Here is a 13,885-nt window from a genome sequence, read left to right on the forward strand (position 1 = left end):
GACTACACCGGAAAAAAAAAAAAAAAAGTCCAGTATTTTCTTCATTCCTCTGAGCTACTGTAAATTGAATATGAATATAGAAACTATTTCTGTGAGCGAAGGAAAGCTCTGCATGGGGAACAATTTTTTTTTTAAGCTGAAGTTTCCCTAAAAAAAAAAAAAAAAAAAGCATTCACTTTAGTGACACCCAACCTTAAAGCCACCAACTTCTCCTGGGGCAGGAGTATTACTGGCAGCGCAGTATTCTGAAAGAAGCTAGGACTTGCCTGTGTCCCTGGTCAAAAGTATACAATTTGTATGGTAAGAATACAGAAAATCCCTATACTTGCAATCTAATTTGAATCCAATTTTTTTTTCTTAATTTAGCATTACAAACCCGTAAGTCTAAGTCTACAGCAGTATCTTGGAGGAATCCAAATTTCAGACTGTCAGCTTGTCGTACCAGGAAGACACCACCAATAGGTGATCAAACCAGCAGTTAATCGCGTCACTGACAACTATTTTGGTGTGTGCAAAACCATCAAAGTTGAGCTTTTTTGTTCACATAATTTGCTTACTAAATTTTGCTACAGTGCCCAGAGGCATTTGGGCATGCAACGCTGAGAAATAATTATGCTTCAGCCAAGGCATGCATGTTGCACAGCGCTTTGCAAACACGTCAGTGGAATTCCAAGCTACTATTATGCACAACTCATTGCTCTAGTTATCTGTCTTGAAGATCTAATTAATCCTCTTGCTCATCATCGCCTAAGCTTACACAGGAGTGTCTCAAAGCTTGGTGCTGTTTCGCAAGTATGAAAAAAATAGATTAAGCAGCTCTGAAGACTACTGTGGGAAGAGAGACTGTCAATCCACATTCTTCTCACCCAGGCAGGTACAAAGCACCACGCGGGACTCGGATGAAAACCTCTCCTTTGGTCCCCATCCCACACTCCTTTCAGACCACGGGAATAAGCCCCAATAACAGATATCTTGCTACAGCAAATCTAATCTGCACTTTGCGTATGACCTTGAAATAGGGGACATTTAAAAATACACACACATGTACACGTACAGCTGCATATGTACACCCAGTGCTGTCTGTATTTTAAAAGCTTTCCTACCTTCAGCAAGATTGAGGTCAAGGGAATGAGGAAAGCGTCTATATATTTAGCCAAACCTTCAAGTATATCATTCATATTCAGGTACTCCTTACATTAAAGCACTAAATAACCAAGAAACTGCAGGGAGAAAGAAAGGCGAATTTAGCTGTGCGATACCTCGCTGAATGCAAAGCCCAGAGGAACTGCTACGTCCCCGCTACCAGTTCATTTAGACAGAGACCTCCTTTCAGACTGTTGTAAAAGCATCATTAAAAACTAGAGGAAAGAAGAATTCAGGACTGACCAGCTGCTATGTCCAGATGCAGTCCTAACTGTTGACAGGAAAAGAATACAGGATTCTTTTTTCGTAATTTGTTTTCATGTTTTTATTTTGTCAAATTATTTACTACCTGTTGTCATTTGATTTTGACTCCATATAACTTTCGTATAGAATTAAATCTGTATCATTATGTTAAACAACATAATTTACAACATACTAACAAATAGACTTAGTATCAGTCTCTGAGGTTAGTTGCTCAAGATAATTCAGGAGCAGTAGAATTGGTTTATTCCTTTATTATTCCCCAAGAGCAAAGAAAGCTTTCATTAAACCTCTCAGAAGTTGAAGTTCCAAAGCAAAGCTCTCCAATGAATGTTTTTCTACTCACTTAAAATAAATTTCTGTGAATATTTATTTCCTACATCATTTTCAACCAAAATGTGCATTTCTATTACAACATTTAATTCCAATTAAGAAAACATTGAAAGGCTTCCTGCAAAAAACAAATACAGGATATTAGCAAGACTGCAAGAATGAGGTAAAAACTACTGACGACAACAAAATAATTTTCTTCTGACTGTGTAACATAAAAAGGAAGTATCTTTCTTATATGACACCAGCAATAACTCTAGATCCAGCAGAGAATAACCAGAGCTATTCAACACTGACCTTTTAATCCTTACACTGTTAGTTTAAACAGCTGAAAAATTATATAAAAGGACAAAAATGACCAAAACCAAAGAACTCCTCCTGCCATACCTACCCACATCCATCAAACTGACCAGCTCCTCCAAGTATTTTCCCCGTGTTAGTTCGCTGTTGGCGTTTGGCCGACTGCTCGAGCTCAGCTACGCCAGACTGCGAGTCAGCCTTGGGGGGGAAGCTCGAGGTGCCAAAGTGCACGCAAACACATCCAGTCCTCACACTGCCATCCTGCCTTCTACCAAACTTGGAAACAAACTGAGTGTCAAGACTGCCGGGAAATTGAGAATTAAGGTTAAATGTTACCATCTGAAGCCAAGGAAGGTCACAGATCACGTACTCTTAAAAACACCTGAGCTCTGCCCCATAGAGTCCGAGCCTCCCTGCAAGACGCATTACAACTTTTAGACCAACGACTTTTCCTAAAAACCACTGAAGCCTGCAAGGATTAAAATTTTCTAAGGGTACACAAGGAATTGATAGCAGCATGCCAGGTCCTTCTCTACGACAGCCGCCAGGAACAACAGATGCACCGTTCTGGGCTTCTTTGTCAATCCTTAGAGACCACTCCTATCCTGCAAATCCTCCAAAATACTAATCACAGCCAGGACTAAGTCCTCCAAGAGCTTCCCCGTTTCTTCATCGTATCAGGGCTGTTCCCAGTCACACACACAAGCCTGCCGTGACGGTGAGGCCCAGGCCCCATCCTCACCCGAGCGCTGCTCCCAGCCTTCCCCAGCCATGCACAGCGCCCGGGTGTTTCCAGCAAAGCCCGTGTAGATACAAAAGGCAGTAGCATGCGCCTGACCCAAGAGCAGAGCCGGTCCGGTCATTGCTGCTTGTATATTATTGCACGATAATACTGCATTTTTACATTATTGTATCATAGGATGAGTCCAGACACACACACCACACTGAAACTCCATCAAAATCCAACAGTTGTTCTTTTAGATCAGACAAAACCCAACTTCCACCATCAGTGGTGAGCGTGCAGGGAGGACGAAGCTGGGAAAACTGGACATCGTCTCGACAGAACCCTCAGGCATACACTCTGTAGTTTAGACAACCACCAAAATAAACATTTTTGAAAACTGAACTCCAGTGATGCAGGAAGGGAGTAAAAACTCTGAAGAGCACCCGTCCTCAGGCTGCAAAGTCCTTCTGCATTAAAAAAGCGTCATCACTACCCCCCACGTGACAGCACTGAAGACAACCCCAGTAACTGGCACCAATCTCATGTCCCAAAACACTAACAGCACTATTTGATGCCAATCCATTTTGATTCTGCAACTTAAACCTAGAAGAGAAATCCCAGCCCTGGATAACTCAGGGTACAATATGCAGTAGTCTGTCTGTCTGTCCTACAATCGACGCTGTTTCAATGCTCCCGTGACTCCTACACCAGAACCACCAGAGCTGCCTCCAAATCCCAGCCCTGGATAACTCAGGTTACAATATGCAGTAGTCTGTCTGTCTGTCCTACAATCGACGCTGTTTCAATGCTCCCGTGACTCCTACACGACAACCACCAGAGCTGCCTCCAGACCACCTCTCCCTCTGTGACCCTAATTACCAATGACGACTTAACACCAGAACTACCAAAGCCAGCCCACTTGGGTTATTAATTCACTTGGACAAAAATAAATAAATAAAAAACAAGAACACGTGACAAGTTTTACTTGCAAAAGCAAACACAACATCCATTTACAGCGGCGATTTCCTAAAATAAATTGTATACGTGCCTACCATCTCCTTTCCTCTTAGGAGTGGTTAACCCAGAAAGGTGAAGTAACACAAGCACACTGCTCTTTGATAGGGGAGACCCAGGCGCTGACTTCACCAGAAATAGCTATTGTGCTCCAAAGTAACCTCTAACATTGGTAACTATTTGAATTTAAATTTCAAATAAATTTAGATGAAAGATTAAAGAAAGAGTGTCATTCTGCCTTTCCAGTGCTGTGGAGATGCTTGTCTTTTATAACGAGGGAACCCATAAAAATAACAAGGGAGAAGATTTACACCCAAGCTCCTCAAAAAAAATAAAGAATGAATTACTGATTTTTGCAGCTACTTAGTGGTAGGAACAGATGGTGACAGGCAATAGTATTGACAACTTAACAAGCTACCACCCCCAAAGGTGAGCTTCTAAGTCTGTTCCAAATTCAAGAGTTAAAAACATTACAGCTGAGACCACCGCTTTCAGGGGGAAGCGGAGAGTTTTAACCAGTCCCACAGTGCTTCAGAAATCTGCTTTACTCAGTGCCGCGTTCTGCCACGGCCCTCACCGAAGGAAGGGCTGTCACCTCCCAAAATGCCCCGGCGCGGTGGCCAGCAGCCATCTGCCCGCACCCCAGGTGAGCCTGGGCAGTGGTGAAGGCAGGCAATGCGGATTAAACAGTTCCGAGTGAAAGCAGAGCTTTCAGTATTTGTCTACCAAACCAAAGCCGCTTCTGAAGACGGAAAAGCCAGGCGTGCCAGCTTCCCAAAATGCCCAGGCACAGAGAGAGGTTCCGGGAACTCAAGCCCCTCGGAGCCCCTGCCTCTGCCACGGTGAGCACTGATGACAGCCTGCACCCCCTCGCCCGCGCGTCCACAAGAAGGTGCAAGTTTCTGCAAAACACCCAGGAAATCCCTCCTCCCAGCTCCTGTACACCTCCAGCAACTGGAAACAATTCGCCTCTCCAGTCTGAATCCAAGATCACAACACTAATTACAATATTAACTTGTTAAATACATTTCGATGAAGCTATCTTTGAATTTCTGCTGGATAAGTCCAGCAAACTACTATAAAACAGGCATAACGTGGCGTTGCAAAAACTGTCAGAATACCTGAGTTCTCAAGCATCTAATTAAGCCAGTAATGAATTAGATTGAGCCTGCAAGTCTCAGCCCTTGTTGTCTTGTTCTTCTAAAATTAAAGCTCTGCCAAGAATTTAACCAAGGGAACAGAAATAATGATAACGCGTAGTCTCCATCTTCACACTCGACATTTAAGACTTACTTTTCAGAAGCATTTCCTGGTTTTGTCAGAAGTCCCCTTCCAAAGAGTATCAATAAAGCATATCCATCAATTTCGCATTTGCTTCCAATATCAACAATTTCCCCCTTTTACATGTAGGTATTAAAGAAACAGGCTGCAAGACTTCGGTGGTTCAGCCAAACCATCTTCCATGCAAGGTTTCCATAAAATTCACACCCGGGTTTTTCCTGCCACTTTACACCACCAAGCAACGACTCCCACTTGGGGGGTGTCAGGCAGCTGACTTGTCCCTGTCGGACACCGACTGTCCCATCTGCAGCTCCACTAAAGATGCCCCAGTCACTGATGCATCTCCCTCAGTATTCATGCAACAGGAATGCATCCCCCCAAACACCAAAAACCACTTCCCCCCTTAAAGAACTCGGGGATTTGAGTATCAAAATCACCAGGCTCACAATTATCTACGCCATTATTTAAAAGAGCAGAAGATAAGGGAACAAGAACATCCTCAACTATTATTCATTCAAGAAGTACAACAGTGAGTCTGGTCTTATCAGCAGGCCTTTGGTCTGCAAGCTCCTTAGGGTAGGAACAGATTGCACACCTCTTGCTGCCAAATGCATCATCTGCACTTAATCATAGCATGATGGGTATCTTCTGAAAACAAGCGATTTCAGCCATATTTTGTGTAATCCTGCCATTTCACTCCAAAGCTTGTCATCTCGCATCCAGAGTGCCACCTCCTCAGGGCGGAGACCGTAACTTCATTCCCTTTCAAGAACACACTTTGGTGCTACACAAAACACTCGGAAATAAATAAAACCATCACTCCAAACACCGCACCTCACTTCTTCAGTGAGCGTTTCTGCGTGCAGAAGCCTCCTGCAATATGACACACCAGAACCTGCCTGAAAGCACTTTTACTTTCAGGAGAGTTCGCACCCAGGAACGCCGTTGCACAACGATGGAAGCAGTAACTGGCCGCTTACGCACCAAATAACCTACAGATTCCCTTCCCAAACCCGTGCCTCCATGTGTCACCCAGGCTGTACATCTCATAGGAGTCTTCCCATGAAATAACAGACTCTGCCAGCTACTGGAAATGATGATCCTGTGCACCGTCTACATTACAAGCTTGTTTTAATGAACTTGTTCCTAAATGCAACTGTGATTTATTAAGTATAGAGTACATTAGTACAAATCTACAAAATCCTAAGTCAAAAGTAGATTTTTTTTTTTTTTTTTTTTTAAATTAGGATTTTTGTGGTCATAATGTAGCCCCTTCAGAGAATAAAATTATTCAAAAACAAGTGGAGTCAGGGGTGGGAGGAACCAACCAATTATTTTCCTTCTTTTTAGGTAATTACTGCCATGGTTTTGTCTAGTTCTAAACAGGACATGAGAGGAAGGAGGACAAGTGTTATATTTGGTTGTGGATCGCTCTTACCAAGAACTTCCTTCTGTGTCATGGTGAACACGCAGATCTGAATTACACCCAAAGAAATCAGTCAAGCAAGACATGTTTCAAAGTTTCTGCTCAGCCCAGATCTGTTCATTAAAGCTGCTGTATTGTGCACGTGGGCCAGGTTAGCTTATTAGCAGTGGAAAGGTTAATGAAAGCGAATTAATGTAAGTGCTCCACTCTCTAACATCTGATGTGCAAGAAAGGAGCTTCCCTACCTACACTTCTCCTAAAAGGTAGGTTTCATATTGAGGGCATGTAGGTGGCATCTGCCAAAAGTGGCATGTGAGTAACATTGGCAATTTAACAAATTCTGATAAAATACAGAGAACTGTAAAAGCAGCAATTCAAACACTCAAATCAAATGCTTACGCTGAGATTACATCTGAGAATCCAGCTTTTTCATTGGGGTAGAAGGAAGGATTTGAAAGATCTTTTCTGCAGGTGTCAGAGGTGTTTTGTGTCCAAAAAGTGAAGCCCCTTTGACCGATGAAGTGATCTAGGCTCACAATAAAGCCACCTCTGTTTAACCTCTGCTTACGGTGAAGATGTGGCTTTAAAAAATTAAATGTAGATTATATACAAAATGGACAAACAGAAAAGCTTACCGCTCCTAACAGCCATGGAAACCCACCTCACGTTCACGCAGGTACGACAGTGTATGAGCGCCGTGCCAGAGAAGAGCACTGGGTAAGAAATGCTCTCCAGCAACCCATCTCCCGTCCACCCTGGCCGCAGCCCTTCCCAGGCCGAGCCACGCACCAGCACAAACCCAAACTGCCTCACTTGAAACACTGCAGGCAAACCTGCACCGCAAGAGCCACCCAGCTGCTTTAAGGCACTTCCAAAACCTGAATTTTTCTAAGAGAAAGGGCTCCACCGTTTCAGGGGCGGGGTAAGGACCACAGCAGAAGTCAGTCAAACCCACAAGCCACACAGCTCCAATTCTTTACTGTTACATAAGGCTTAATTCCACTTGCACATGGCTTCCCCTCTCCAGGCCCTGCTTCATAACACACCGGCTTCTTGCCCCAAAGGCCAACGCTTCCACATCACACCCCAGAGCCACACGGGAAGCCTCACTGCTCAGCTCGGCTGTGACCGACACGCTGAAGAAAAAAAATATTTGCTGCGCTTCCGTTATGTTACCTTCCAACCCCTCTAATTTGGAAGCGATAAGAATCGAAACATGGAAAAAAGCCTGGAAGCTCAGAAGAACGCTTCTATGGAAAGAAATATCTTCCTTGTGGAATACTAAGCTCTATTTCCCCCAAAGCAGTAAAACTTGAAAACTGTATATGAACACATTTAAGAACACTAATAGAAAAATAACAAGCAGTTAAAGTAAAGTCACATTCCACCTAAACAACGCTACATTACTGCAGCATCTGACTTTGAGGACAATTCAATCCTGGAAGCACGCGCTGTAATTGCTTTTCCAGTACGGGCCTCAGCTTTACAACCGTATCCTTCTCGGGAGGTCAGAACAAGGCACATCTGCAGCTCTGAAAAGCATTTCTGTTTAGCAGTGCTACCTTATTCATTCTTTTAATCTTACACCTACATATTCACTATGAACTCCATAAAATACCAGTGCCAAAACCACCATCAAAAGCCTCTGCAATCTCTCTGCTGCTCAGAGAAAGCCTTGACCCCTCTGCTTCCCTAATGAAGATGTTGGGAAAGCGCGAATCACGCCAGCTGTCGGCTCCGGCGCTGCAAACCCATCGAGTCACCGAACCCCAGAACGAGCCCGGTGCGATGCAGCCGTTTCTTGCCGTCAACAAGTAAAAAGTAGCTACCCTGATGAACCTGGCTTGTTTCGAGCAAACCGTTCAAAACGGTTTAGCGAGAAGATACCTGTCCTACTCATTGCGGCATGAGTGCTGCCGCGTTGCAGCCATTCAGGCTACGTGAAGCCGGCACCTCACACAATTGACTGAACTCCCTTTTTCTCTACCCATTTAGATAGGACCTCTGCTGCTATTACTACAGAAAGCTGGGGGGGGGGCGGAGGGGGACGACCAAAAGACAAAAAAACCCCGAAGTCTGTTTTAGAGAACTGAGGGTAGCAGTGTTTGTAGCAACTCCTGCGTTTCGCAATAAAGGAGCCACCTTCCGAAATGGAGAAATCTCAGGCTTTCACAACACTTCCTGCAGTGGAACAGGCCCTCTGCTCCCCCCCCACAACGTACCACAGCATTTCTGGTCCTCCAGCCCCACCAACGCAACTACTTCTGGGTCAGCAGATCATGCCACAAGCAATCTATACAAACCTCTAAATATTTATATTTTATTTAAATGCAGAATATCTTGGTGATCGGGTTAACAGCACACCATCACAAACAGTGGCACTGGCACATGTGACGGGAGCAAACCACCTCCCACGGACAGAAACACCCTGCATCAGGTTTGCAGCCAAAGGGAACAGCACACGGGACACCCTCCGAGTCCCTTTCCAGCACCGCAGCTTTATTTCCATTAGCCAAGCTATGAAATGTGGAACACATCATCAGAATAGAGCCAACACAGCAGGATCTTACTACAAAGGTACGCCTGGTCCTGAAGATCAAGCTCCTCAGTCTCTTTCAATGGGGAATCGAGGCAGCATCCTTTACAGCAAGTTATATGCTGGTACGCACAAGTTGCTTGAGGGGGGAGAAAAAACCCAAACCAGCCAGTTTTGTGCTCCAGTGGATTTTCAGTCACAGGTTTACAGCAAGGGCAACCTCATTCTCATGGTCACGAATGGACGGGTGACAAAAGCTGAGCACTTTCACGATGCACCACCTTCCCTTCAGACGAGACAGAAGGTGGCACATCATCACCCTGCTCGTTTGGCACACAAGTACCAAGGCACCCCAGGGTTTTACCCTGGCACAGCACAAGGAGTTAACACAGATGACAAGGACCCACTTTTAGAATGACTGCCTTTTAGGATGAGAGATTTTTACTCAAGCTTGGGCCAGACATTAATTCAGTTCAATCCTTGGGCTACTCGGAGGATGGCATAAACTGCACATCAGTGCACTGGCGGATACCTGCGTGATAAACTGCAGTGACCGTGTATGCCATAGCCTCCCCACCAGCACAAAGCCTATGAATTCACCTCTACAGTTTCAGAACGTGCCAGATTTGGGTAATTCTTTTCAGCCAACACTGGAAGATTCTGATCTTCTCCCCTTGTTCTCTTCTCCCCAACATCTCCATACTGCAGTGGCCCAGGAACAGAGCTATTAGACCCCAGACAAATAGGAATTTTAAGTAATGCAATAGTCTGTCTTTGCAGAGCAGCAGATAAAAACTTATTTTACTGGAAAAGGTCACTTAACTATCATCTCCCAGGGCTCACAAAACACACAAAGCACAATCACTCTTCTTTCTTTTTTTTTGTTTCAGCAGTCAGATAAACATCCAATTTCATAGTAATTATTTCTTTCTACACAGCGTGAATGTTTTGTCACATCATACAGCCTCAACCTTCATCTGTCAAGTTTTTCCATTCACGGTTTCAGCTAGACCCATAATCGACATAGCATGGCTTTATATAAACAAAGTACAAAACATCCAGAGAGAAAAGGGCTAAAGATGGAGAAAGGCCTGTGTGGCAAACTTCTCTAAAGGGCAGCTACCATAGCGATGTAGCGCATAATTTAAGCTCTCAGTAATAATCCTAGAAGATATTAGTGGCCAAAAGGCAGGTGATGAAGACAAAAGGCCCTGTAGAGGTGCAGTCTGCCAGCCATAATGCTCTATAATCTGTCAGGAAGCAAGTCATTTTGCCCAGCGGGCAAGTACACTATGCAAATACGTTAGAATGTTTAGTAAGTTTTCGTTTAAGTGAGAGGTACTGCAATTAATACTACCCTGTTAAAAGTACGGTTTGCATTCAGAAAAAGCAAACCACCATTGACTTCAAAATTCGGACTGAAAAATCTTCGTACCGAACTATGAAATATAACAGGCAGTAAACAACCTGGTTTACAATTGATGTTAGGATTCAGCTCAGTTTTTCAGGGGACTGCAGAGCACCCATTAAGGAAAGAGCTACTGCATACTACAGCAAAAGGTCTCACACTTCATACACTTTAATTACCTAGCTGCAGCAGGGGAGAGTTACTGATGCCTAGCCTGTTTTGTTTCACCGTGAAAGGCTTCTACTGCTATTAATATTCGCCAAGGGAAACGGAAATAACGTCTTGTCTTCATCTGAATACCTTGGAATTATTACAGACAAACTAAATTGGAATTATTATGAACAAACTAAATACAAAGATTTTTTTTTTCCCCCTCAAAACCCAGGACAAAAGAAACCTACCAGCTCGCAAAGCCACCTGGTAGAGCAGACCTGTATTTCTACACAGAGTAACTCTCCTTCAATAATGGCCTTTATCGTAACAACAATTTCAACACAAATCATCCCATTGCAGCATAAACCAAGAGGTCAGCCAAGTACCCAAAGCCCCACGGCAGAAGCAACACACTGTAGGTTATCCATTGAGAGCCTTCTCCGTAGTGTTTCTGGGCACGCTGGGGATGACCTTCAACTCTGCACCGCCGAGCTTCCCCTCCGTAACGCTGCCATGACACACACTGCAAAGCTGAGCTCGCGGAGAGCAGTGAACAACAGCTTTTATTCAGCTCGCAACACACCAAACTGCCAGTACCGCAGGAAAAAAAAAACACAGCAAGAACAAACTCCTTCCTACCAGCTACATCTGTACGATCTGCTTTCCAGAGGACAGCACTGACCTCTCCCATCCTCTCTCAAAATGCAAAAATCTCTTCCCCCCCCAGTTCCACTCTAGGATAGCCTGTTATTTCTACATCTGCTAATGCTACCAAAAAGTTGAATCCTAACACTGAATCAAACTGTAGTCTCGGCATATTGGGAGGTTTCTCTGCCCAAAATGAAACATAGGTGCCATCTGTTTCAATTATAACTAATCACAAGGAGACGTAACATTGTGAAACTGGCAATTCTTAATAGACTTTTTTTTTTTTTTTAAAAGACATTTGAAAGTGAAAAGAAAGAAAGAGGACCATGGTATACTGGAGGTAGGAGGATATTTAATACTCGGCAGTCAACAGCACCAACAAGCTAGGCAGTCTGCTGGACAAACCAGTGCTGGAACTGCCCCCACAGGAAAGTTAACTTCTGCTTTCACTGAAGTCAGGGAAAAACTTGCTACGTTTGAAATGATATGAAAGTGAAAGGGCATCTCAGAACTAAAGACATTTCCGAAGATATTCTTGGTTAGTACCTTTAAGTTATTCCACAGAAGTTTGCAATTTTTACCTTCAAATTTCAGAAAATGAAAAAAAAATTACAAAAAAACCCACAAACACATCGACATGGACACAAGCACTTGTTAGGTAATAAAACAGAAAATTTGGACAGAAGCAAGGTAAATATTTACCGATTCCATAGTTGAAAGCTGTTGTTAGCAGGACGTATATTAAAATCCAACAGAGGTGTGTCCCAAAAACACTGTATAATCTGAAAAACACAGGAATTAGTTCATTAGAAAATTAAAACACACAATTTAACTTTATTCACAACAAGCATGCTATATTTGAGTACATGAAGGCTACTAAATACAAAACCTTGCCTACTCCAGAAATAAACTTTCCGATAACGAGTCTGCCCAAGCAGAAGAATAAAAGAAACGGTGGAAAGCCTCGCAGAGCATCAACCAAGTTCCATAATTTTCTGATAATAGAGGAAAAAAAATAATTTTACTTGTCTCAAGGTTTCTGTAACCATCTGTGTGGTTTTACAGTCATTTTATTTACAAAAAAAAGGTATGTCACCACCCCCAACTGTGAGCAACTCATGAACCGACAGACTACGCAGGGAAAGAGTGAACTGCCCACGGCGTGCTACCTGCGCCCTGTGCCGGTAATTCACTTTCTTGAACAACTTATGTGGAATTACCCGTGACACAAGCGCTTTCTTCTTAAGCATACCGTTGGATCCTCGCTCTGAATAGCAGTTAATCTATTACAAACCTCTAACTTTTTCTTTATTTTTTTAAACAGCTCTTGCTGCACCTTTCAAGGATATTTTTCCAGCTACAAATTCCCAAAGTGAAATTTCCGACGCCGGGCAGGAACCAGCAGGAGCTCTCAGCATCCAAGGCAAAGGGGAATTACATTCATTAACTGGGCGACCGAACTGGTACATAAAAGGGTTGGCGGACGATTCCGAGTCCAAAACCCAGTACCTGAACCCTTCACCACTTCTCACGACAGCGGAACACTCAGCTGCACGGTGTGAGCAGTCTCAGGTGACTGTCACATCAGCGCGGGCAGAAACCCGACTTGCCTGACAAGCGTCAGGGCTGCAGCTAAACCCATGAGTCACCCAGCTCTGCCTGCACACCCGACGAGCACGTTTGCTCAGAAATAATTTTCTCTCCCAGCCAGAGCAAACTAGTCTGTTCCAGATGAGATCTCCACAAAGGTCACTGTCGTTTTTCAGGTGATCTGGCCTGCTCCCCAACTGCAGAGGGGACAAGTTTCGGACAGCACAGCTCGGTAGGAGCCCGTACAAGTCATATGAGCAAGGGCGAGCCTGAACTACAAATAAGCATGTTTGAGGGCTTGCAGTGTGGAAGACCAGAGAGCTTGGACAGAGCCACATGTAAAACACACTCTTATCCCAGATTTTTTACATCCGTGATGAACCAAAACACCTCCTGATATCTGCTCAGCATTAGCAGATTCTTACTTCTACCTGTAAGGGACCTGTAAATATGGGAAAAGTCAACATATGCTCTACGCAAAAATGCAGAATTTCTTCAAAACGTGCATTAGATGTGTAATAGCAATACCTGAGCTTCTGCTACGCTTCCACAGAGAAGCAGCTCAATAAAGGAACTTTGCAAAAAGAAATAAGCTGATGACGTACTGCAGACTACAACTGCTAAAGCTTGGCTGTGTCAGGCAAGCAGCAGTAACCTGAAGCACAGGCACTGGGCCTTCCCCAGTCCAACTGAAGTTGTTCTGGTCTGCACAAACAGGTTAAAGGGTTAATTGCCAACTCCACATACTGCTCGCTGCCAAATTCCCCACTCAAAATCCCGCGTCCCGTCTGATCTCTAGACTCTGTAAACCACACCGAGGGACACAACGACCAACCCCTGCTCCAGCTGACAATGGAAAATTTGAATTTTTTCCAAATAACCTTTTCTTCTAAAAGGAGAAGTTCTAAAAACCAATTTTATACTCAAAACCTCACAGATATAAAGTTACAAGTGGGGAACTACAAAGTACAAAATGTGTTCTTTTCAGCAAAACTAACTACCACTTTTATTTGCTTCTTCGTTTACAGTTGCCCCTTACAAAGTGCTAAAGATTCCCCAAGTCACACAGAC

At 43.8% G+C, this 13,885-nt stretch overlaps 1 protein-coding gene across 2 annotated transcripts in view; it reads right to left on the reverse strand.

Annotated features, from left to right (window-relative positions):
* ANKRD11 (ankyrin repeat domain 11) overlaps positions 1 to 12,001 on the reverse strand; it is a 136,737-nt gene extending 124,736 nt beyond the window's left edge. For both annotated transcript variants that reach the window (XM_009273070.2, XM_009273071.2), the window contains exon 1: positions 11,927 to 12,001. The gene's annotated coding sequence lies outside the window, so the exon portion shown is untranslated. The remainder of the gene's footprint in view (positions 1 to 11,926) is intronic.
* Positions 12,002 to 13,885: the final 1,884 nt, after the last annotated feature.

Source organism: Aptenodytes forsteri, unplaced genomic scaffold (assembly GCF_000699145.1).
Source record: "Aptenodytes forsteri isolate BGI_AS27 unplaced genomic scaffold, ASM69914v1 Scaffold271, whole genome shotgun sequence".
Taxonomy (NCBI): Eukaryota; Metazoa; Chordata; class Aves; order Sphenisciformes; family Spheniscidae; genus Aptenodytes; species Aptenodytes forsteri.